The sequence below is a fragment of the Lemur catta genome, chromosome 21 (assembly GCF_020740605.2).
Source record: "Lemur catta isolate mLemCat1 chromosome 21, mLemCat1.pri, whole genome shotgun sequence".
Taxonomy (NCBI): domain Eukaryota; kingdom Metazoa; phylum Chordata; class Mammalia; order Primates; family Lemuridae; genus Lemur; species Lemur catta.
Genome location: NC_059148.1, coordinates 1,338,668 through 1,362,756, shown reverse-complemented (window position 1 = coordinate 1,362,756; position 24,089 = coordinate 1,338,668).

The following is a 24,089-nucleotide window of genomic DNA, read 5'->3' as shown; positions in this document are numbered from 1 at the left end:
AACCCTAACCCTAACACTATCCTAGAGCTGATGCTAACGCTAACCCTAACCCTAACCCTAATCCTAATACTATCCTAGGGCTGATGCTAACCCTAACCCTAACCCTAACACTATCCTAGGGCTGATGCTAACCCTAACCCTAACTCTAACACTATCTTAGGGCTGAGGCTAACCCTAACCCAAACACTATCCTACGGCTGATGCTAACCCTAACCCTAACCCTAACACTATCCTAGGGCTGATGCTAACCCTAACCCTAACACTCTCCTAGGGCTGATGCTAACCCTAACCCTAACCCTAACACTTTCCTAGGGCTGATGCTAACCCTAACCCTAACACTATCCTAGGGCTGATGCTAACCCTAATCCTAATACTATCCTAGGGCTGATGCTAACCCTAACCCTAACCCTAACACTATCCTGTGGCTGATGCTAACCCTAACCCTAACCCTAACACTATCCTAGGGCTGATGCTAACCCTAACCCTAACACTATCCTAGGCCTGATGCTAACGCTAACCCTAACACTTACACTATCCTAGGGCTGATACTAACCGTAACCCTAACCCTAACACTATCCTAGGTCTGATGCTAACCCTAAACCTAACACTATCCTAGGGCTGATGCTAACCCTAACCCTAACCCTAACACTATCATAGGGCTGATGTTAACCCTAACCCTAACACTATCCTAGGGCTGATGCTAACCCTAACACTAACACTATCCTAGGGCTGATGCTAACCCTAACCCCAACCCTAACACTATCCTAGGGCTGATGCTAACCCTAACCCTAACCCTAACACTATCCTAGGCCTGATGCTAACCCTAACCCTAACTCTAACACTATCCTAGGGTTTATGTTAACCCTAACCCTAACACTATCCTAGGGCTGATGCTAACCCTAAACCTAACCCTAACACTATCCTAGGGCTGATTCTAACCCTAACCCTAACCCTAACACTCTCCTAGGGCTGATGCTAACCCGAACCCTAAGACTATCCTAGGGGTGATGCTAACCCTAACCCTAACTCTAACACTATCTTAGGGCTGAGGCTAACCCTAACCCAAACACTATCCTAGGGCTGATGCTAACCCTAACCCTAACACTATCCTAGGGCTGATGCTAACCCTAACCCTAACCCTAACACTTTCCTAGGGCTGATGCTAACCCTAACCCTAACCCTAACACTATCCTAAGTCTGATGCTAACCCTAGCCCTAACACTATCCTAGGCCTGATGATAACCCTAACCCTAACCTTAACACTATCCTAGGGCTGATGCTAACCCTAACCCTAACCCTAACACTATCCTAGAGCTGATGCTAACCCTAACCCTAACACTATCCTAGGCCTGATGATAACCCTAACCCTAACCCTAACGCTATCCTAGGGCTGATGCTAACCCTAACCCTAACACTATCCTAGGGCTGATGCTAACCCTAACCCTAACACTATCCTAGGGCTGATGCTAACCCTAACCCTAACCCTAACACTATCCTAAGTCTGATGCTAACCCTAGCCCTCACACTATCCTAGGCCTGATGATAACCGTAACCCTAACCCTAACACTATCCTAGGGCTGATGCTAACCCTAACCCTAACCCTAACACTATCCTAGGGCTGATGCTAACCCTAACCCTAACACTATCCTAGGGCTGATGCTAACCCTAACCCTAACCCTAACACTATCCTAGGGCTGATGCTAACCCTAACCCTAACACTATCCTAGGGCTGATGCTAACCCTAACCCTAACCCTAACACTATCCTAGGGCTGATGCTAACCCTAACCCTAACACTATCCTAGGGCTGATGCTAACCCTAACCCTAACCCTAACACTATCCTAGGGCTGATGCTAACCCAAACCCTAACACTATCCTAGGGCTGATGCTAACCCTAACCCTAACCCTAACACTATCCTAGGGCTGATGCTAACCCTAACCCTAACCCTAACACTATCCTAGAGCTGATGCTAACGCTAACCCTAACCCTAACCCTAACCCTAATACTATCCTAGGGCTGATCCTAACCCTAACCCTAACCCTAACACTATCCTAGGGCTGATGCTAACCCTAACCCTAACTCTAACACTATCTTAGGGCTGAGGCTAACCCTAACCCAAACACTATCCTACGGCTGATGCTAACCCTAACCCTAACCCTAACACTATCCTAGGGCTGATGCTAACCCTAACCCTAACACTATCCTAGGGCTGATGCTAACCCTAACCCTAACCCTAACACTTTCCTAGGGCTGATGCTAACCCTAACCCTAACCCTAACACTATCCTAAGTCTGATGCTAACCCTAACCCTAACACTATCCTAGGGCTGATGCTAACCCTAACCCTAACACTATCCTAGGGCTGATGCTAACCCTAACCCTAACCCTAACACTATCCTAAGTCTGATGCTAACCCTAGCCCTCACACTATCCTAGGCCTGATGATAACCCTAACCCTAACCCTAACACTATCCTAGGGCTGATGCTAACCCTAGCCCTCACACTATCCTAGGCCTGATGATAACCCTAACCCTAACCTTAACACTATCCTAGGGCTGATGCTAACCCTAACCCTAACCCTAACACTATCCTAGAGCTGATGCTAACCCTAACCCTAACACTATCCTAGGCCTGATGATAACCCTAACCCTAACCCTAACGCTATCCTAGGGCTGATGCTAACCCTAACCCTAACACTATCCTAGGGCTGATGCTAACCCTAACCCTAACACTATCCTAGGGCTGATGCTAACCCTAACCCTAACCCTAACACTATCCTAAGTCTGATGCTAACCCTAGCCCTCACACTATCCTAGGCCTGATGATAACCCTAACCCTAACCCTAACACTATCCTAGGGCTGATGCTAACCCTAACCCTAACCCTAACACTATCCTAGGGCTGATGCTAACCCTAACCCTAACACTATCCTAGGGCTGATGCTAACCCTAACCCTAACCCTAACACTATCCCAGGGCTGATGCTAACCCTAAACCTAACACTATCCTAGGGCTGATGCTAACCCTAACCCTAACCCTAACACTATCCTAGGGCTGATGCTAACCCTAACCCTAACACTATCCTAGGGCTGATGCTAACCCTAACCCTAACCCTAACACTATCCTAGGGCTGATGCTAACCCTAACCCTAACCCTAACACTATCCTAGGGCTGATGCTAACCCAAACCCTAACACTATCCTAGGGCTGATGCTAACCCAAACCCTAACCCTAACACTATCCTAGGGCTGATGCTAACCCTAACCCTAACCCTAACACTATCCTAGAGCTGATGCTAACGCTAACCGTAACCCTAACCCTAACCCTAATACTATCCTAGGGCTGATGCTAACACTAACCCTAACCCTAACACTATCCTAGGGCTGATGCTAACCCTAACCCTAACTCTAACACTATCTTAGGGCTGAGGCTAACCCTAACCCAAACACTATCCTACGGCTGATGCTAACCCTAACCCTAACCCTAACACTATCCTAGGGCTGATGCTAACCCTAACCCTAACACTATCCTAGGGCTGATGCTAACCCTAACCCCAACCCTAACACTTTCCTAGGGCTGATGCTAACCCTAACCCTAACACTATCCTAGGGCTGATGCTAACCCTAACCCTAATACTATCCTAGGGCTTATGCTAACCCTAACCCTAACCCTAACACTATCCTGGGGCTGATGCTAACCCTAACCCTAACCCTAACACTATCCTAGGGCTGATGCTAACCCTAACCCTAACACTATCCTAGGCCTGATGCTAACCCTAACCCTAACACTTACACTATCCTAGGGCTGATGCTAACCCTAACCCTAACCCTAACACTATCCTAGGTCTGATGCTAACCCTAAACCTAACACTATCCTAGGGCTGATGCTAACCCTAACCCTAACCCTAACACTATCATAGGGCTGATGTTAACCCTAACCCTAACACTATCCTAGGGCTGATGCTAACCCTAACACTAACACTATCCTAGGGCTGATGCTAACCCTAACCCTAACCCTAACACTATCCTAGGGCTGATGCTAACCCTAACACTAACCCTAACACTATCCTAGGCCTGATGCTAACCCTAACCCTAACTCTAACACTATCCTAGGGTTTATGTTAACCCTAACCCTAACACTATCCTAGGGCTGATGCTAACCCTAAACCTAACCCTAACACTATCCTAGGGCTGATGCTAACCCTAACCCTAACCCTAACACTCTCCTAGGGCTGATGCTAACCCGAACCCTAACACTATCCTAGGCCTGATGCTAACCCTAACCCTAACACTATCCTAGGGCTCATGCTAACCCTAACCCTAACCCTAACACTATCCTAGGCCTGATGCTAACCCTATCCCTAACACTAACACTCTCCTAGGGCTGAGGCTAACCCAAACCCTAACACTATCCTAGGGCTGATGCTAACCCTAACCCTAACCCTAACACTATCTTAGGGTAGATGCTAACCCTAACCCTAACACTATCCTAGGGCTGATGCTAACCCTAACCCTAACCCTAACACTATCCTAGGGCTGATGCTAACCCTAACCCTAACACTATCCTAGGGCTGATGCTAACCCTAACCCTAACCCTAACACTATCCTAGGGCTGATGCTAACCCTAACCCTAACCCTAACACTATCCTAGGGCTGATGCTAACCCTAACCCTAACACTATCCTATGGCTGATGCTAACCCTAACCCTAACCCTAACACTATCCTAGGGCTGATGCTAACCCTAACCCTAACCCTAACACTATCCTAGAGCTGATGCTAACGCTAACGCTAACCCTAACCCTAACCCTAATACTATCCTAGGGCTGATGCTAACCCTAACCCTATCCCTAACACTATCCTAGGGCTGATGCTAACCCTAACCCTAACTCTAACACTATCTTAGGGCTGAGGCTAACCCTAACCCAAACACTATCCTACGGCTGATGCTAACCCTAACCCTAACCCTAACACTATCCTAGGTCTGATGCTAACCCTAAACCTAACACCATCCTAGGGCTGACGCTAACCCTAACCCTAACCCTAACACTATCCTAGGGCTGATGTTAACCCTAACCCTAACACTATCCTAGGCCTCATGCTAACCCTAACCCTAACACTTACTCTATCCTAGGGCTGATGCTAACCCTAACCCTAACCCTAACACTATCCTAGGTCTGATGCTAACCCTAAACCTAACACTATCCTAGGGCTGATGCTAACCCTAACCCTAACCCTAACACTATCATAGGGCTGATGTTAACCCTAACCCTAACACTATCCTAGGGCTGATGCTAACCCTAACACTAACACTATCCTAGGGCTGATGCTAACCCTAACCCTAACCCTAACACTATCCTAGGGCTGATGCTAACCCTAACCCTAACCCTAACACTATCCTAGGCCTGAGGATAACCCTAACCCTAACACTATCCTACGGCTGATGCTAACCCTAACCCTAACACTAACACTATCCTAAGGCTGATGCTAACCCTAACACTAACACTATCCTAGGCTTGGTGCTAACCCTAACCCTAACCCTAACACTATCCTAGGGCTGATGCTAACCCTAACTCTAATAATATCCTAGGGCTGATGCTAACCCTAACCCTAACCCTAACACTATCCTAGGGCTGATGCTAACCCTAACCCTAACCCTAACACTATCCTAGGGCTGATGCTAACCCTAACCCTAACTCTAACACTATCCTAGGGCTGATGCTAGCCCTAACCCTAACAATATCCTAGGCCTGATGATATCCCTAACCCTAAACCTAACACTATCCTAAGGCTGATGCTAACCCTAACCCTAACCCTAACACTATCCTAGGGCTGATTCTAACCGTAACCCTGACACTGTCCTAGGCCTGATGCTAACCCTAACCCTAACACTAACACTATCCTAGGCCTGATGCTAACCCTATCCCTAACCCTAACACTCTCCTAGGGCTGAGGCTAACCCTAACCCTAACACTATCCTAGGGCTGATGCCAACCCTAACCCTAACCCAAACCCTATCCTAGGGTTGATGCTAACCGTAACCCTGACACTATCCTAGGGCTGATGCTAACCGTAACCCTAACCCTAACACTATCCTAGGGCTGATGCTAACCCTAACCCTAACACTATCCTAGGCCTGTTGCTAACCCTAACCCTAACCCTAACACTATCGTAGGGCTGATGCTAACCCTAAACCTAACCCTAACACTATTCTAGAGCTGATGCTAACCCTAACCCTAACCCTAACCCTAACCCTAAACCTAACACTATCCTAGGGCTCATGCTAACCCTAACCCTAACGCTAACACTATCCTAGGGCTGATGCTAACCCTAACCCTAAGACTATCCTAGGGCTGATGCTAACACTAACCCTAACTCTAACACTATCCTAGGGCTGAGGCTAACCCTAACCCTAACACTATCCTACGGCTGATGCTAACCCAAACCCTAACCCTAACACTATCCTAACGCTGATGCTAACCCTAACACTAACCCTAACACTATCCTAGGGCTGATGCTAACCCTAACCCTAACACTATCCTAGGCCTGATGCTAACCCTAACCCTAACCCTAACAATATCCTAGGGCTGATGCTAACCCTAACCCTAACCCTAACACTATCCTAGGGCTGATGCTAACCCTAACCCTAACCCTAACACTATCCTAGAGCTGATGCTAACGCTAACGCTAACTCTAACCCTAACCCTAATACTATCCTAGGGCTGATGCTAACCCTAACCCTAACCCTAACACTATCCTAGGGCTGATGCTAACCCTAAACCTAACACTATCCTAGGGCTGATGCTAACCCTAACCCTAACCCTAACACTATCATAGGGCTGATGTTAACCCTAACCCTAACACTATCCTAGGGCTGATGCTAACCCTAACACTAACACTATCCTAGGGCTGATGCTAACCCTAACCCTAACCCTAACACTATCCTAGGGCTGATGCTAACCCTAACCCTAACCCTAACACTATCCTAGGCCTGAGGATAACCCTAACCCTAACACTATCCTACGGCTGATGCTAACCCTAACCCTAACCTAACACTATCCTAAGGCTGATGCTAACCCTAACACTAACACTATCCTAGGCCTGGTGCTAACCCTAACCCTAACCCTAACACTATCCTAGGGCTGATGCTAACCCTAACTCTAATAATATCCTAGGGCTGATGCTAACCCTAACCCTAACCCTAACACTATCCTAGGGCTGATGCTAACCCTAACCCTAACCCTAACACTATCCTAGGGCTGATGCTAACCCTAACCCTAACTCTAACACTATCCTAGGGCTGATGCTAGCCCTAACCCTAACAATATCCTAGGCCTGATGATATCCCTAACCCTAAACCTAACACTATCCTAGGGCTGATGCTAACCCTAACCCTAACCCTAACACTATCCTAGGGCTGATTCTAACCGTAACCCTGACACTGTCCTAGGCCTGATGCTAACCCTAACCCTAACACTAACACTATCCTAGGCCTGATGCTAACCCTATCCCTAACCCTAACACTCTCCTAGGGCTGAGGCTAACCCTAACCCTAACACTATCCTAGGGCTGATGCTAACCCTAACCCTAACCCAAACCCTATCCTAGGGTTGATGCTAACCGTAACCCTGACACTATCCTAGGGCTGATGCTAACCCTAACCCTAACCCTAACACTATCCTAGGGCTGATGCTAACCCTAACCCTAACACTATCCTAGGCCTGTTGCTAACCCTAACCCTAACCCTAACACTATCGTAGGGCTGATGCTAACCCTAACCCTAACCCTAACACTATCCTAGAGCTGATGCTAACCCTAACCCTAACCCTAACCCTAACCCTAAACCTAACACTATCCTAGGGCTGATGCTAACCCTAACCCTTACGCTAACACTATCCTAGGGCTGATGCTAACCCTAACCCTAAGACTATCCTAGGGCTGATGCTAACACTAACCCTAACTCTAACACTATCCTAGGGCTGAGGCTAACCCTAACCCTAACACTATCCTACGGCTGATGCTAACCCAAACCCTAACCCTAACACTATCCTAACGCTGATGCTAACCCTAACACTAACCCTAACACTATCCTAGGGCTGATGCTAACCCTAACCCTAACACTATCCTAGGCCTGATGCTAACCCTAACCCTAACCCTAACAATATCCTAGGGCTGATGCTAACCCTAACCCTAACCCTAACACTATCCTAGGGCTGATGCTAACCCTAACCCTAACCCTAACACTATCCTAGAGCTGATGCTAACGCTAACGCTAACCCTAACCCTAACCCTAATACTATCCTAGGGCTGATGCTAACCCTAACCCTAACCCTAACACTATCCTAGGGCTGATGCTAACCCTAACCCTAACACTATCCTAGGGCTGATGCTAACCCTAACCCTAACCCTAACACTTTCCTAGGGCTGATGCTAACCCTAACCCTAACACTATCCTAGGGCTGATGCTAACCCTAACCCTAATACTATCCTAGGGCTTATGCTAACCCTAACCCTAACCCTAACACTATCCTGGGGCTGATGCTAACCCTAACCCTAACCCTAACACTATCCTAGGGCTGATGCTAACCCTAACCCTAACACTATCCTAGGCCTGATGCTAACCCTAACCCTAACACTTACACTATCCTAGGGCTGATGCTAACCCTAACCCTAACCCTAACACTATCCTAGGTCTGATGCTAACCCTAAACCTAACACTATCCTAGGGCTGATGCTAACCCTAACCCTAACCCTAACACTATCATAGGGCTGATGTTAACCCTAACCCTAACACTATCCTAGGGCTGATGCTAACCCTAACACTAACACTATCCTAGGGCTGATGCTAACCCTAACCCTAACCCTAACACTATCCTAGGGCTGATGCTAACCCTAACCCTAACCCTAACACTCTCCTAGGGCTGATGCTAACCCGAACCCTAACACTATCCTAGGCCTGATGCTAACCCTAACCCTAACACTATCCTAGGGCTCATGCTAACCCTAACCCTAACCCTAACACTATCCTAGGCCTGATGCTAACCCTATCCCTAACACTAACACTCTCCTAGGGCTGAGGCTAACCCAAACCCTAACACTATCCTAGGGCTGATGCTAACCCTAACCCTAACCCTAACACTATCTTAGGGTAGATGCTAACCCTAACCCTAACACTATCCTAGGGCTGATGCTAACCCTAACCCTAACCCTAACACTATCCTAGGGCTGATGCTAACCCTAACCCTAACACTATCCTAGGGCTGATGCTAACCCTAACCCTAACCCTAACACTATCCTAGGGCTGATGCTAACCCTAACCCTAACCCTAACACTATCCTAGGGCTGATGCTAACCCTAACCCTAACACTATCCTAGGGGTGATGCTAACCCTAACCCTAACCCTAACACTATCCTAGGGCTGATGCTAACCCTAACCCTAACCCTAACACTATCCTAGAGCTGATGCTAACGCTAACGCTAACCCTAACCCTAACCCTAATACTATCCTAGGGCTGATGCTAACCCTAACCCTAACCCTAACACTATCCTAGGGCTGATGCTAACCCTAACCCTAACTCTAACACTATCTTAGGGCTGAGGCTAACCCTAACCCAAACACTATCCTACGGCTGATGCTAACCCTAACCCTAACCCTAACACTATCCTAGGTCTGATGCTAACCCTAAACCTAACACCATCCTAGGGCTGACGCTAACCCTAACCCTAACCCTAACACTATCCTAGGGCTGATGTTAACCCTAACCCTAACACTATCCTAGGCCTCATGCTAACCCTAACCCTAACACTTACTCTATCCTAGGGCTGATGCTAACCCTAACCCTAACCCTAACACTATCCTAGGTCTGATGCTAACCCTAAACCTAACACTATCCTAGGGCTGATGCTAACCCTAACCCTAACCCTAACACTATCATAGGGCTGATGTTAACCCTAACCCTAACACTATCCTAGGGCTGATGCTAACCCTAACACTAACACTATCCTAGGGCTGATGCTAACCCTAACCCTAACCCTAACACTATCCTAGGGCTGATGCTAACCCTAACCCTAACCCTAACACTATCCTAGGCCTGAGGATAACCCTAACCCTAACACTATCCTACGGCTGATGCTAACCCTAACCCTAACCCTAACACTATCCTAAGGCTGATGCTAACCCTAACACTAACACTATCCTAGGCTTGGTGCTAACCCTAACCCTAACCCTAACACTATCCTAGGGCTGATGCTAACCCTAACCCTAACCCTAACACTATCCTAGGGCTGATGCTAACCCTAACCCTAACCCTAACACTATCCTAGGGCTGATGCTAACCCTAACCCTAACTCTAACACTATCCTAGGGCTGATGCTAGCCCTAACCCTAACAATATCCTAGGCCTGATGATATCCCTAACCCTAAACCTAACACTATCCTAGGGCTGATGCTAACCCTAACCCTAACCCTAACACTATCCTAGGGCTGATTCTAACCGTAACCCTGACACTGTCCTAGGCCTGATGCTAACCCTAACCCTAACACTAACACTATCCTAGGCCTGATGCTAACCCTATCCCTAACCCTAACACTCTCCTAGGGCTGAGGCTAACCCTAACCCTAACACTATCCTAGGGCTGATGCTAACCCTAACCCTAACCCAAACCCTATCCTAGGGTTGATGCTAACCGTAACCCTGACACTATCCTAGGGCTGATGCTAACCCTAACCCTAACCCTAACACTATCCTAGGGCTGATGCTAACCCTAACCCTAACACTATCCTAGGCCTGTTGCTAACCCTAACCCTAACCCTAACACTATCGTAGGGCTGATGCTAACCCTAACCCTAACCCTAACACTATCCTAGAGCTGATGCTAACCCTAACCCTAACCCTAACCCTAACCCTAAACCTAACACTATCCTAGGGCTGATGCTAACCCTAACCCTAACGCTAACACTATCCTAGGGCTGATGCTAACCCTAACCCTAAGACTATCCTAGGGCTGATGCTAACACTAACCCTAACTCTAACACTATCCTAGGGCTGAGGCTAACCCTAACCCTAACACTATCCTACGGCTGATGCTAACCCAAACCCTAACCCTAACACTATCCTAACGCTGATGCTAACCCTAACACTAACCCTAACACTATCCTAGGGCTGATGCTAACCCTAACCCTAACACTATCCTAGGCCTGATGCTAACCCTAACCCTAACCCTAACAATATCCTAGGGCTGATGCTAACCCTAACCCTAACCCTAACACTATCCTAGGGCTGATGCTAACCCTAACCCTAACCCTAACACTATCCTAGAGCTGATGCTAACGCTAACGCTAACCCTAACCCTAACCCTAATACTATCCTAGGGCTGATGCTAACCCTAACCCTAACCCTAACACTATCCTAGGGCTGATGCTAACCCTAACCCTAACTCTAACACTATCTTAGGGCTGAGGCTAACCCTAACCCAAACACTATCCTACGGCTGATGCTAACCCTAACCCTAACCCTAACACTATCCTAGGTCTGATGCTAACCCTAAACCTAACACCATCCTAGGGCTGACGCTAACCCTAACCCTAACCCTAACACTATCCTAGGGCTGATGTTAACCCTAACCCTAACACTATCCTAGGGCTGATGCTAACCCTAACCCTAACCCTAACACTCTCCTTGGGCTGATGCTAACCGTAACCCTAACACTATCCTAGGCCTGATGCTAACCCTAACCCTAACACTATCCTAGGGCTGATGCTAAACCTAACCCTAACCCTAACACTATCCTAGGCCTGATGCTAACCCTAACCCTAACCCTAACACTATCCTAGAGCTGATGCTAACGCTAACCCTAACTCTAACCCTAACCCTAACACTATCCTAGGGCTGATGTTAACCCTAACCCTAACACTATCCTAGGCCTCATGCTAACCCTAACCATAACACTTACTCTATGCTAGGGCTGATGCTAACCCTAACCCTAACCCTAACACTATCCTAGGTCTGATGCTAACCCTAAACCTAACACTATCCTAGGGCTGATGCTAACCCTAACCCTAACCCTAACACTATCATAGGGCTGATGTTAACCCTAACCCTAACACTATCCTAGGGCTGATGCTAACCCTAACACTTACACTATCCTAGGGCTGATGCTAACCCTAACCCTAACCCTAACACTATCCTAGGGCTGATGCTAACCCTAACCCTAACCCTAACACTATCCTAGGCCTGAGGATAACCCTAACCCTAACAATATCCTACGGCTGATGCTAACCCTAACCCTAACCTAACACTATCCTAAGGCTGATGCTAACCCTAACACTAACACTATCCTAGGCCTGGTGCTAACCCTAACCCTAACCCTAACACTATCCTAGGGCTGATGCTAACCCTAACTCTAATAATATCCTAGGGCTGATGCTAACCCTAACCCTAACCCTAACACTATCCTAGGGCTGATGCTAACCCTAACCCTAACCCTAACACTATCCTAGGGCTGATGCTAACCCTAACCCTAACTCTAACACTATCCTAGGGCTGATGCTAGCCCTAACCCTAACAATATCCTAGGCCTGATGATATCCCTAACCCTAAACCTAACACTATCCTAGGGCTGATGCTAACCCTAACCCTAACCCTAACACTATCCTAGGGCTGATTCTAACCGTAACCCTGACACTGTCCTAGGCCTGATGCTAACCCTAACCCTAACACTAACACTATCCTAGGCCTGATGCTAACCCTATCCCTAACCCTAACACTCTCCTAGGGCTGAGGCTAACCCTAACCCTAACACTATCCTAGGGCTGATGCTAACCCTAACCCTAACCCAAACCCTATCCTAGGGTTGATGCTAACCGTAACCCTGACACTATCCTAGGGCTGATGCTAACCCTAACCCTAACCCTAACACTATCCTAGGGCTGATGCTAACCCTAACCCTAACACTATCCTAGGCCTGTTGCTAACCCTAACCCTAACCCTAACACTATCGTAGGGCTGATGCTAACCCTAACCCTAACCCTAACACTATCCTAGAGCTGATGCTAACCCTAACCCTAACCCTAACCCTAACCCTAAACCTAACACTATCCTAGGGCTGATGCTAACCCTAACCCTAACGCTAACACTATCCTAGGGCTGATGCTAACCCTAACCCTAAGACTATCCTAGGGCTGATGCTAACACTAACCCTAACTCTAACACTATCCTAGGGCTGAGGCTAACCCTAACCCTAACACTATCCTACGGCTGATGCTAACCCAAACCCTAACCCTAACACTATCCTAACGCTGATGCTAACCCTAACACTAACCCTAACACTATCCTAGGGCTGATGCTAACCCTAACCCTAACACTATCCTAGGCCTGATGCTAACCCTAACCCTAACCCTAACAATATCCTAGGGCTGATGCTAACCCTAACCCTAACCCTAACACTATCCTAGGGCTGATGCTAACCCTAACCCTAACCCTAACACTATCCTAGAGCTGATGCTAACGCTAACGCTAACCCTAACCCTAACCCTAATACTATCCTAGGGCTGATGCTAACCCTAACCCTAACCCTAACACTATCCTAGGGCTGATGCTAACCCTAACCCTAACACTATCCTAGGGCTGATGCTAACCCTAACCCTAACCCTAACACTTTCCTAGGGCTGATGCTAACCCTAACCCTAACACTATCCTAGGGCTGATGCTAACCCTAACCCTAATACTATCCTAGGGCTTATGCTAACCCTAACCCTAACCCTAACACTATCCTGGGGCTGATGCTAACCCTAACCCTAACCCTAACACTATCCTAGGGCTGATGCTAACCCTAACCCTAACACTATCCTAGGCCTGATGCTAACCCTAACCCTAACACTTACACTATCCTAGGGCTGATGCTAACCCTAACCCTAACCCTAACACTATCCTAGGTCTGATGCTAACCCTAAACCTAACACTATCCTAGGGCTGATGCTAACCCTAACCCTAACCCTAACACTATCATAGGGCTGATGTTAACCCTAACCCTAACACTATCCTAGGGCTGATGCTAACCCTAACACTAACACTATCCTAGGGCTGATGCTAACCCTAACCCTAACCCTAACACTATCCTAGGGCTGATGCTAACCCTAACCCTAACCCTAACACTCTCCTAGGGCTGATGCTAACCCGAACCCTAACACTATCCTAGGCCTGATGCTAACCCTAACCCTAACACTATCCTAGGGCTCATGCTAACCCTAACCCTAACCCTAACACTATCCTAGGCCTGATGCTAACCCTATCCCTAACACTAACACTCTCCTAGGGCTGAGGCTAACCCAAACCCTAACACTATCCTAGGGCTGATGCTAACCCTAACCCTAACCCTAACACTATCTTAGGGTAGATGCTAACCCTAACCCTAACACTATCCTAGGGCTGATGCTAACCCTAACCCTAACCCTAACACTATCCTAGGGCTGATGCTAACCCTAACCCTAACACTATCCTAGGGCTGATGCTAACCCTAACCCTAACCCTAACACTATCCTAGGGCTGATGCTAACCCTAACCCTAACCCTAACACTATCCTAGGGCTGATGCTAACCCTAACCCTAACACTATCCTAGGGCTGATGCTAACCCTAACCCTAACCCTAACACTATCCTAGGGCTGATGCTAACCCTAACCCTAACCCTAACACTATCCTAGAGCTGATGCTAACGCTAACGCTAACCCTAACCCTAACCCTAATACTATCCTAGGGCTGATGCTAACCCTAACCCTAACCCTAACACTATCCTAGGGCTGATGCTAACCCTAACCCTAACTCTAACACTATCTTAGGGCTGAGGCTAACCCTAACCCAAACACTATCCTACGGCTGATGCTAACCCTAACCCTAACCCTAACACTATCCTAGGTCTGATGCTAACCCTAAACCTAACACCATCCTAGGGCTGACGCTAACCCTAACCCTAACCCTAACACTATCCTAGGGCTGATGTTAACCCTAACCCTAACACTATCCTAGGCCTCATGCTAACCCTAACCCTAACACTTACTCTATCCTGGGGCTGATGCTAACCCTAACCCTAACCCTAACACTATCCTAGGTCTGATGCTAACCCTAAACCTAACACTATCCTAGGGCTGATGCTAACCCTAACCCTAACCCTAACACTATCATAGGGCTGATGTTAACCCTAACCCTAACACTATCCTAGGGCTGATGCTAACCCTAACACTAACACTATCCTAGGGCTGATGCTAACCCTAACCCTAACCCTAACACTATCCTAGGGCTGATGCTAACCCTAACCCTAACCCTAACACTATCCTAGGCCTGAGGATAACCCTAACCCTAACACTATCCTACGGCTGATGCTAACCCTAACCCTAACCCTAACACTATCCTAAGGCTGATGCTAACCCTAACACTAACACTATCCTAGGCTTGGTGCTAACCCTAACCCTAACCCTAACACTATCCTAGGGCTGATGCTAACCCTAACCCTAACCCTAACACTATCCTAGGGCTGATGCTAACCCTAACCCTAACCCTAACACTATCCTAGGGCTGATGCTAACCCTAACCCTAACTCTAACACTATCCTAGGGCTGATGCTAGCCCTAACCCTAACAATATCCTAGGCCTGATGATATCCCTAACCCTAAACCTAACACTATCCTAGGGCTGATGCTAACCCTAACCCTAACCCTAACACTATCCTAGGGCTGATTCTAACCGTAACCCTGACACTGTCCTAGGCCTGATGCTAACCCTAACCCTAACACTAACACTATCCTAGGCCTGATGCTAACCCTATCCCTAACCCTAACACTCTCCTAGGGCTGAGGCTAACCCTAACCCTAACACTATCCTAGGGCTGATGCTAACCCTAACCCTAACCCAAACCCTATCCTAGGGTTGATGCTAACCGTAACCCTGACACTATCCTCGGGCTGATGCTAACCCTAACCCTAACCCTAACACTATCCTAGGGCTGATGCTAACCCTAACCCTAACACTATCCTAGGCCTGTTGCTAACCCTAACCCTAACCCTAACACTATCGTAGGGCTGATGCTAACCCTAACCCTAACCCTAACACTATCCTAGAGCTGATGCTAACCCTAACCCTAACCCTAACCCTAACCCTAAACCTAACACTATCCTAGGGCTGATGCTAACCCTAACCCTAACGCTAACACTATCCTAGGGCTGATGCTAACCCTAACCCTAAGACTATCCTAGGGCTGATGCTAACACTAACCCTAACTCTAACACTATCCTAGGGCTGAGGCTAACCCTAACCCTAACACTATCCTACGGCTGATGCTAACCCAAACCCTAACCCTAACACTATCCTAACGCTGATGCTAACCCTAACACTAACCCTAACACTATCCTAGGGCTGATGCTAACCCTAACCCTAACACTATCCTAGGCCTGATGCTAACCCTAACCCTAACCCTAACAATATCCTAGGGCTGATGCTAACCCTAACCCTAACCCTAACACTATCCTAGGGCTGATGCTAACCCTAACCCTAACCCTAACACTATCCTAGAGCTGATGCTAACGCTAACGCTAACCCTAACCCTAACCCTAATACTATCCTAGGGCTGATGCTAACCCTAACCCTAACCCTAACACTATCCTAGGGCTGATGCTAACCCTAACCCTAACTCTAACACTATCTTAGGGCTGAGGCTAACCCTAACCCAAACACTATCCTACGGCTGATGCTAACCCTAACCCTAACCCTAACACTATCCTAGGTCTGATGCTAACCCTAAACCTAACACCATCCTAGGGCTGACGCTAACCCTAACCCTAACCCTAACACTATCCTAGGGCTGATGTTAACCCTAACCCTAACACTATCCTAGGGCTGATGCTAACCCTAACCCTAACCCTAACACTCTCCTTGGGCTGATGCTAACCGTAACCCTAACACTATCCTAGGCCTGATGCTAACCCTAACCCTAACACTATCCTAGGGCTGATGCTAAACCTAACCCTAACCCTAACACTATCCTAGGCCTGATGCTAACCCTAACCCTAACCCTAACACTATCCTAGAGCTGATGCTAACGCTAACCCTAACTCTAACCCTAACCCTAACACTATCCTAGGGCTGATGTTAACCCTAACCCTAACACTATCCTAGGCCTCATGCTAACCCTAACCCTAACACTTACTCTATGCTAGGGCTGATGCTAACCCTAACCCTAACCCTAACACTATCCTAGGTCTGATGCTAACCCTAAACCTAACACTATCCTAGGGCTGATGCTAACCCTAACCCTAACACTAACACTATCATAGGGCTGATGTTAACCCTAACCCTAACACTATCCTAGGGCTGATGCTAACCCTAACACTAACACTATCCTAGGGCTGATGCTAACCCTAACCCTAACCCTAACACTATCCTAGGGCTGATGCTAACCCTAACCCTAACCCTAACACTATCCTAGGCCTGAGGATAACCCTAACCCTAACACTATCCTACGGCTGATGCTAACCCTAACCCTAACCTAACACTATCCTAAGGCTGATGCTAACCCTAACACTAACACTATCCTAGGCCTGGTGCTAACCCTAACCCTAACCCTAACACTATCCTAGGGCTGATGCTAACCCTAACTCTAATAATATCCTAGGGCTGATGCTAACCCTAACCCTAACCCTAACACTATCCTAGGGCTGATGCTAACCCTAACCCTAACCCTAACACTATCCTAGGGCTGATGCTAACCCTAACCCTAACTCTAACACTATCCTAGGGCTGATGCTAGCCCTAACCCTAACAATATCCTAGGCCTGATGATATCCCTAACCCTAAACCTAACACTATCCTAGGGCTGATGCTAACCCTAACCCTAACCCTAACACTATCCTAGGGCTGATTCTAACCGTAACCCTGACACTGTCCTAGGCCTGATGCTAACCCTAACCCTAACACTAACACTATCCTAGGCCTGATGCTAACCCTATCCCTAACCCTAACACTCTCCTAGGGCTGAGGCTAACCCTAACCCTAACACTATCCTAGGGCTGATGCTAACCCTAACCCTAACCCAAACCCTATCCTAGGGTTGATGCTAACCGTAACCCTGACACTATCCTAGGGCTGATGCTAACCCTAACCCTAACCCTAACACTATCCTAGGGCTGATGCTAACCCTAACCCTAACACTATCCTAGGCCTGTTGCTAACCCTAACCCTAACACTAACACTATCGTAGGGCTGATGCTAACCCTAACCCTAACCCTAACACTATCCTAGAGCTGATGCTAACCCTAACCCTAACCCTAACCCTAACCCTAAACCTAACACTATCCTAGGGCTGATGCTAACCCTAACCCTAACGCTAACACTATCCTAGGGCTGATGCTAACCCTAACCCTAAGACTATCCTAGGGCTGATGCTAACACTAACCCTAACTCTAACACTATCCTAGGGCTGAGGCTAACCCTAACCCTAACACTATCCTACGGCTGATGCTAACCCAAACCCTAACCCTAACACTATCCTAACGCTGATGCTAACCCTAACACTAACCCTAACACTATCCTAGGGCTGATGCTAACCCTAACCCTAACACTATCCTAGGCCTGATGCTAACCCTAACCCTAACCCTAACAATATCCTAGGGCTGATGCTAACCCTAACCCTAACCCTAACACTATCCTAGGGCTGATGCTAACCCTAACCCTAACCCTAACACTATCCTAGAGCTGATGCTAACGCTAACGCTAACCCTAACCCTAACCCTAATACTATCCTAGGGCTGATGCTAACCCTAACCCTAACCCTAACACTATCCTAGGGCTGATGCTAACCCTAACCCTAACTCTAACACTATCTTAGGGCTGAGGCTAACCCTAACCCAAACACTATCCTACGGCTGATGCTAACCCTAACCCTAACCCTAACACTATCCTAGGTCTGATGCTAACCCTAAACCTAACACCATCCTAGGGCTGACGCTAACCCTAACCCTAACCCTAACACTATCCTAGGGCTGATGTTAACCCTAACCCTAACACTATCCTAGGGCTGATGCTAACCCTAACCCTAACCCTAACACTCTCCTTGGGCTGATGCTAACCGTAACCCTAACACTATCCTAGGCCTGATGCTAACCCTAACCCTAACACTATCCTAGGGCTGATGCTAAACCTAACCCTAACCCTAACACTATCCTAGGCCTGATGCTAACCCTAACCCTAACCCTAACACTATCCTAGAGCTGATGCTAACGCTAACCCTAACTCTAACCCTAACCCTAATACTATCCTAGGGCTGATGCTAACCGTAACCCTAACCCTAACACTATCCTAGGGCTGATGCTAACCCTAACCCTAACTCTAACACTATCTTAGGGCTGAGGCTAACCCTAACCCAAACACTATCCTACGGCTGATGCTAACCCTAACCCTAACCCTAACACTATCCTAGGGCTGATGCTAACCCTAACCCTAACACTATCCTAGGGCTGATGCTAACCCTAACCCTAACCCTAACACTTTCCTAGGGCTGATGCTAACCCTAACCCTAACCCTAACACTATCCTAAGTCTGATGCTAACCCTAGCCCTCACACTATCCTAGGCCTGATGATAACCCTAACCCTAACCTTAACACTATCCTAGGGCTGATGCTAACCCTAACCCTAACCCTAACACTATCCTAGAGCTGATGCTAACCCTAACTCTAACACTATCCTAGGCCTGATGATAACCCTAACCCTAACCCTAACGCTATCCTAGGGCTGATGCTAACCCTAACCCTAACACTATCCTAGGGCTGATGCTAACCCTAACCCTAACCCTAACACTATCCTAGGGCTGATGCTAACCCTAACCCTAACACTATCCTAGGGCTGATGCTAACCCTAACCCTAACCCTAACACTATCCTAGGGCTGATGCTAACCCTAACCCTAACACTATCCTAGGGCTGATGCTAACCCTAACCCTAACCCTAACACTATCCTAGGGCTGATGCTAACCCAAACCCTAACACTATCCTAGGGCTGATGCTAACCCTAACCCTAACCCTAACACTATCCTAGGGCTGATGCTAACCCTAACCCTAACCCTAACACTATCCTAGAGCTGATGCTAACGCTAACCCTAACCCTAACCCTAACCCTAATACTATCCTAGGGCTGATGCTAACCCTAACCCTAACCCTAACACTATCCTAGGGCTGATGCTAACCCTAACCCTATCTCTAACACTATCTTAGGGCTGAGGCTAACCCTAACCCAAACACTATCCTACGGCTGATGCTAACCCTAACCCTAACCCTAACACTATCCTAGGGCTGATGCTAACCCTAACCCTAACACTATCCTAGGGCTGATGCTAACCCTAACCCTAACCCTAACACTTTCCTAGGGCTGATGCTAACCCTAACCCTAACACTATCCTAGGGCTGATGCTAACCCTAACCCTAATACTATCCTAGGGCTGATGCTAACCCTAACCCTAACCCTAACACTATCCTGGGGCTGATGCTAACCCTAACCCTAACCCTAACACTATCCTAGGGCTGATGCTAACCCTAACCGTAACACTATCCTAGGCCTGATGCTAACCCTAACCCTAACACTTACACTATCCTAGGGCTGATGCTAACCCTAACCCTAACCCTAACACTATCCTAGGTCTGATGCTAACCCTAAACCTAACACTATCCTAGGGCTGATGCTAACCCTAACCCTAACCCTAACACTATCATAGGGCTGATGTTAACCCTAACCCTAACACTATCCTAGGGATGATGCTAACCCTAACACTAACACTATCCTAGGGCTGATGCTAACCCTAACCCTAACCCTAACACTATCCTAGGGCTGATGCTAACCCTAACACTAACCCTAACACTATCCTAGGCCTGATGCTAACCCTAACCCTAACTCTAACACTATCCTAGGGTTTATTTTAACCCTAACCCTAACACTATCCTAGGGCTGATGCTAACCCTAAACCTAACCCTAACACTATCCTAGGGCTGATGCTAACCCTAACCCTAACCCTAACACTCTCCTAGGGCTGATGCTAACCCGAACCCTAACACTATCCTAGGGCTGATGCTAACCCTAACCCTAACTCTAACACTATCTTAGGGCTGAGGCTAACCCTAACCCAAACACTCTCCTACGGCTGATGCTAACCCTAACCCTAACACTAACACTATCCTAGGGCTGATGCTAACCCTAACCCTAACACTATCCTAGGGCTGATGCTAACCCTAACCCTAACCCTAACACTTTCCTAGGGCTGATGCTAACCCTAACCCTAACCCTAACACTATCCTAAGTCTGATGCTAACCCTAGCCCTCACACTATCCTAGGCCTGATGATAACCCTAACCCTAACCTTAACACTATCCTAGGGCTGATGCTAACCCTAACCCTAACCCTAACACTATCCTAGAGCTGATGCTAACCCTAACCCTAACACTATCCTCGGCCTGATGATAACCCTAACCCTAACCCTAACGCTATCCTAGGGCTGATGCTAACCCTAACCCTAACACTATCCTAGGGCTGATGCTAACCCTAACCCTAACACTATCCTAGGTCTGATGCTAACCCTAACCCTAACCCTAACACTATGCTAAGTCTGATGCTAACCCTAGCCTTCACACTATCCTAGGCCTGATGATAACCCTAACCCTAACCCTAACACTATCCTAGGGCTGATGCTAACCCTAACCCTAACCCTAACACTATCCTAGGGCTGATGCTAACCCTAACCCTAACACTATCCTAGGGCTGATGCTAACCCTAACCCTAACCCTAACACTATCCTAGGGCTGTTGCTAACCCTAACCCTAACACTATCCTAGGGCTGATGCTAACCCTAACCCTAACCCTAACACTATCCTAGGGCTGATGCTAACCCTAACCCTAACACTATCCTAGGGCTGATGCTAACCCTAACCCTAACCCTAACACTATCCTAGGGCTGATGCTAACCCAAACCCTAACACTATCCTAGGGCTGATGCTAACCCTAACCCTAACCCTAACACTATCCTAGGGCTGATGCTAACCCTAACCCTAACCCTAACACTATCCTAGGTCTGATGCTAACGCTAACCCTAACCCTAACCCTAACCCTAATACTATCCTAGGGCTGATGCTAACCCTAACCCTAACCCTAACACTATCCTAGGGCTGATGCTAACCCTAACCCTAACTCTAACACTATCTTAGGGCTGAGGCTAACCCTAACCCAAACACTATCCTACGGCTGATGCTAACCCTAACCCTAACCCTAACACTATCCTAGGGCTGATGCTAACCCTAACCCTAACACTATCCTAGGGCTGATGCTAACCCTAACCCTAACCCTAACACTTTCCTAGGGCTGATGCTAACCCTAACCCTAACACTATCCTAGGGCTGATGCTAACCCTAACCCTAATACTATCCTAGGGCTGATGCTAACCCTAACCCTAACCCTAACACTATCCTGTGGCTGATGCTAACCCTAACCCTAACCCTAACACTATCCTAGGGCTGATGCTAACCCTAACCCTAACACTATCCTAGGCCTGATGCTAACCCTAACCCTAACACTTACACTATCCTAGGGCTGATACTAACCGTAACCCTAACCCTAACACTATCCTAGGTCTGATGCTAACCCTAAACCTAACACTATCCTAGGGCTGATGCTAACCCTAACCCTAACCCTAACACTATCATAGGGCTGATGTTAACCGTAACCCTAACACTATCCTAGGGCTGATGCTAACCCTAACACTAACACTATCCTAGGGCTGATGCTAACCCTAACCCTAACCCTAACACTATCCTAGGCCTGATGCTAACCCTAACCCTAACTCTAACACTATCCTAGGGTTTATGTTAACCCTAACCCTAACACTATCCTAGGGCTGATGCTAACCCTAACCCGAACCCTAAGACTATCCTAGGGCTGATGCTAACCCTAACCCTAACTCTAACACTATCTTAGGGCTGAGGCTAACCCTAACCCAAACACTATCCTACGGCTGATGCTAACCCTAACCCTAACCCTAACACTATCCTAGGGCTGATGCTAACCCTAACCCTAACACTATCCTAGGGCTGATGCTAACCCTAACCCTAACCCTAACACTTTCCTAGGGCTGATGCTAACCCTAACCCTAACACTATCCTAGGGCTGATGCTAACCCTAACCCTAATACTATCCTAGGGCTGATGCTAACCCTAACCCTAACCCTAACACTATCCTGGGGCTGATCCTAACCCTAACCCTAACCCTAACACTATCCTAGGGCTGATGCTAACCCTAACCCTAACACTATCCTAGGCCTGATGCTAACCCTAACCCTAACACTTACACTATCCTAGGGCTGATGCTAACCCTAACCCTAACCCTAACACTATCCTAGGTCTGATGCTAACCCTAAACCTAACACTATCCTAGGGCTGATGCTAACCCTAACCCTAACCCTAACACTATCATAGGGCTGATGTTAACCCTAACCCTAACACTATCCTAGGGCTGATGCTAACCCTAACACTAACACTATCCTAGGGCTGATGCTAACCCTAACCCTAACCCTAACACTATCCTAGGGCTGATGCTAACCCTAACCCTAACCCTAACACTATCCTAGGCCTGATGCTAACCGTAACCCTAACTCTAACACTATCCTAGGGTTTATGTTAACCCTAACCCTAACACTATCCTAGGGCTGATGCTAACCCTAAACCTAACCCTAACACTATCCTAGGGCTGATGCTAACCCTAACCCTAACCCTAACACTCTCCTATGGCTGATGCTAACCCGAACCCTAACACTATCCTAGGCCTGATGCTAACCCTAACCCTAACACTATCCTAGGGCTCATGCTAACCCTAACCCTAACCCTAACACTATCCTAGGCCTGATGCTAACCCTATCCCTAACACTAACACTCTCCTAGGGCTGAGGCTAACCCAAACCCTAACACTATCCTAGGGCTGATGCTAACCCTAACCCTAACCCTAACACTATCCTAGGGTAGATGCTAACCCTAACCCTAACACTATCCTAGGGCTGATGCTAACCCTAACCCTAACCCTAACA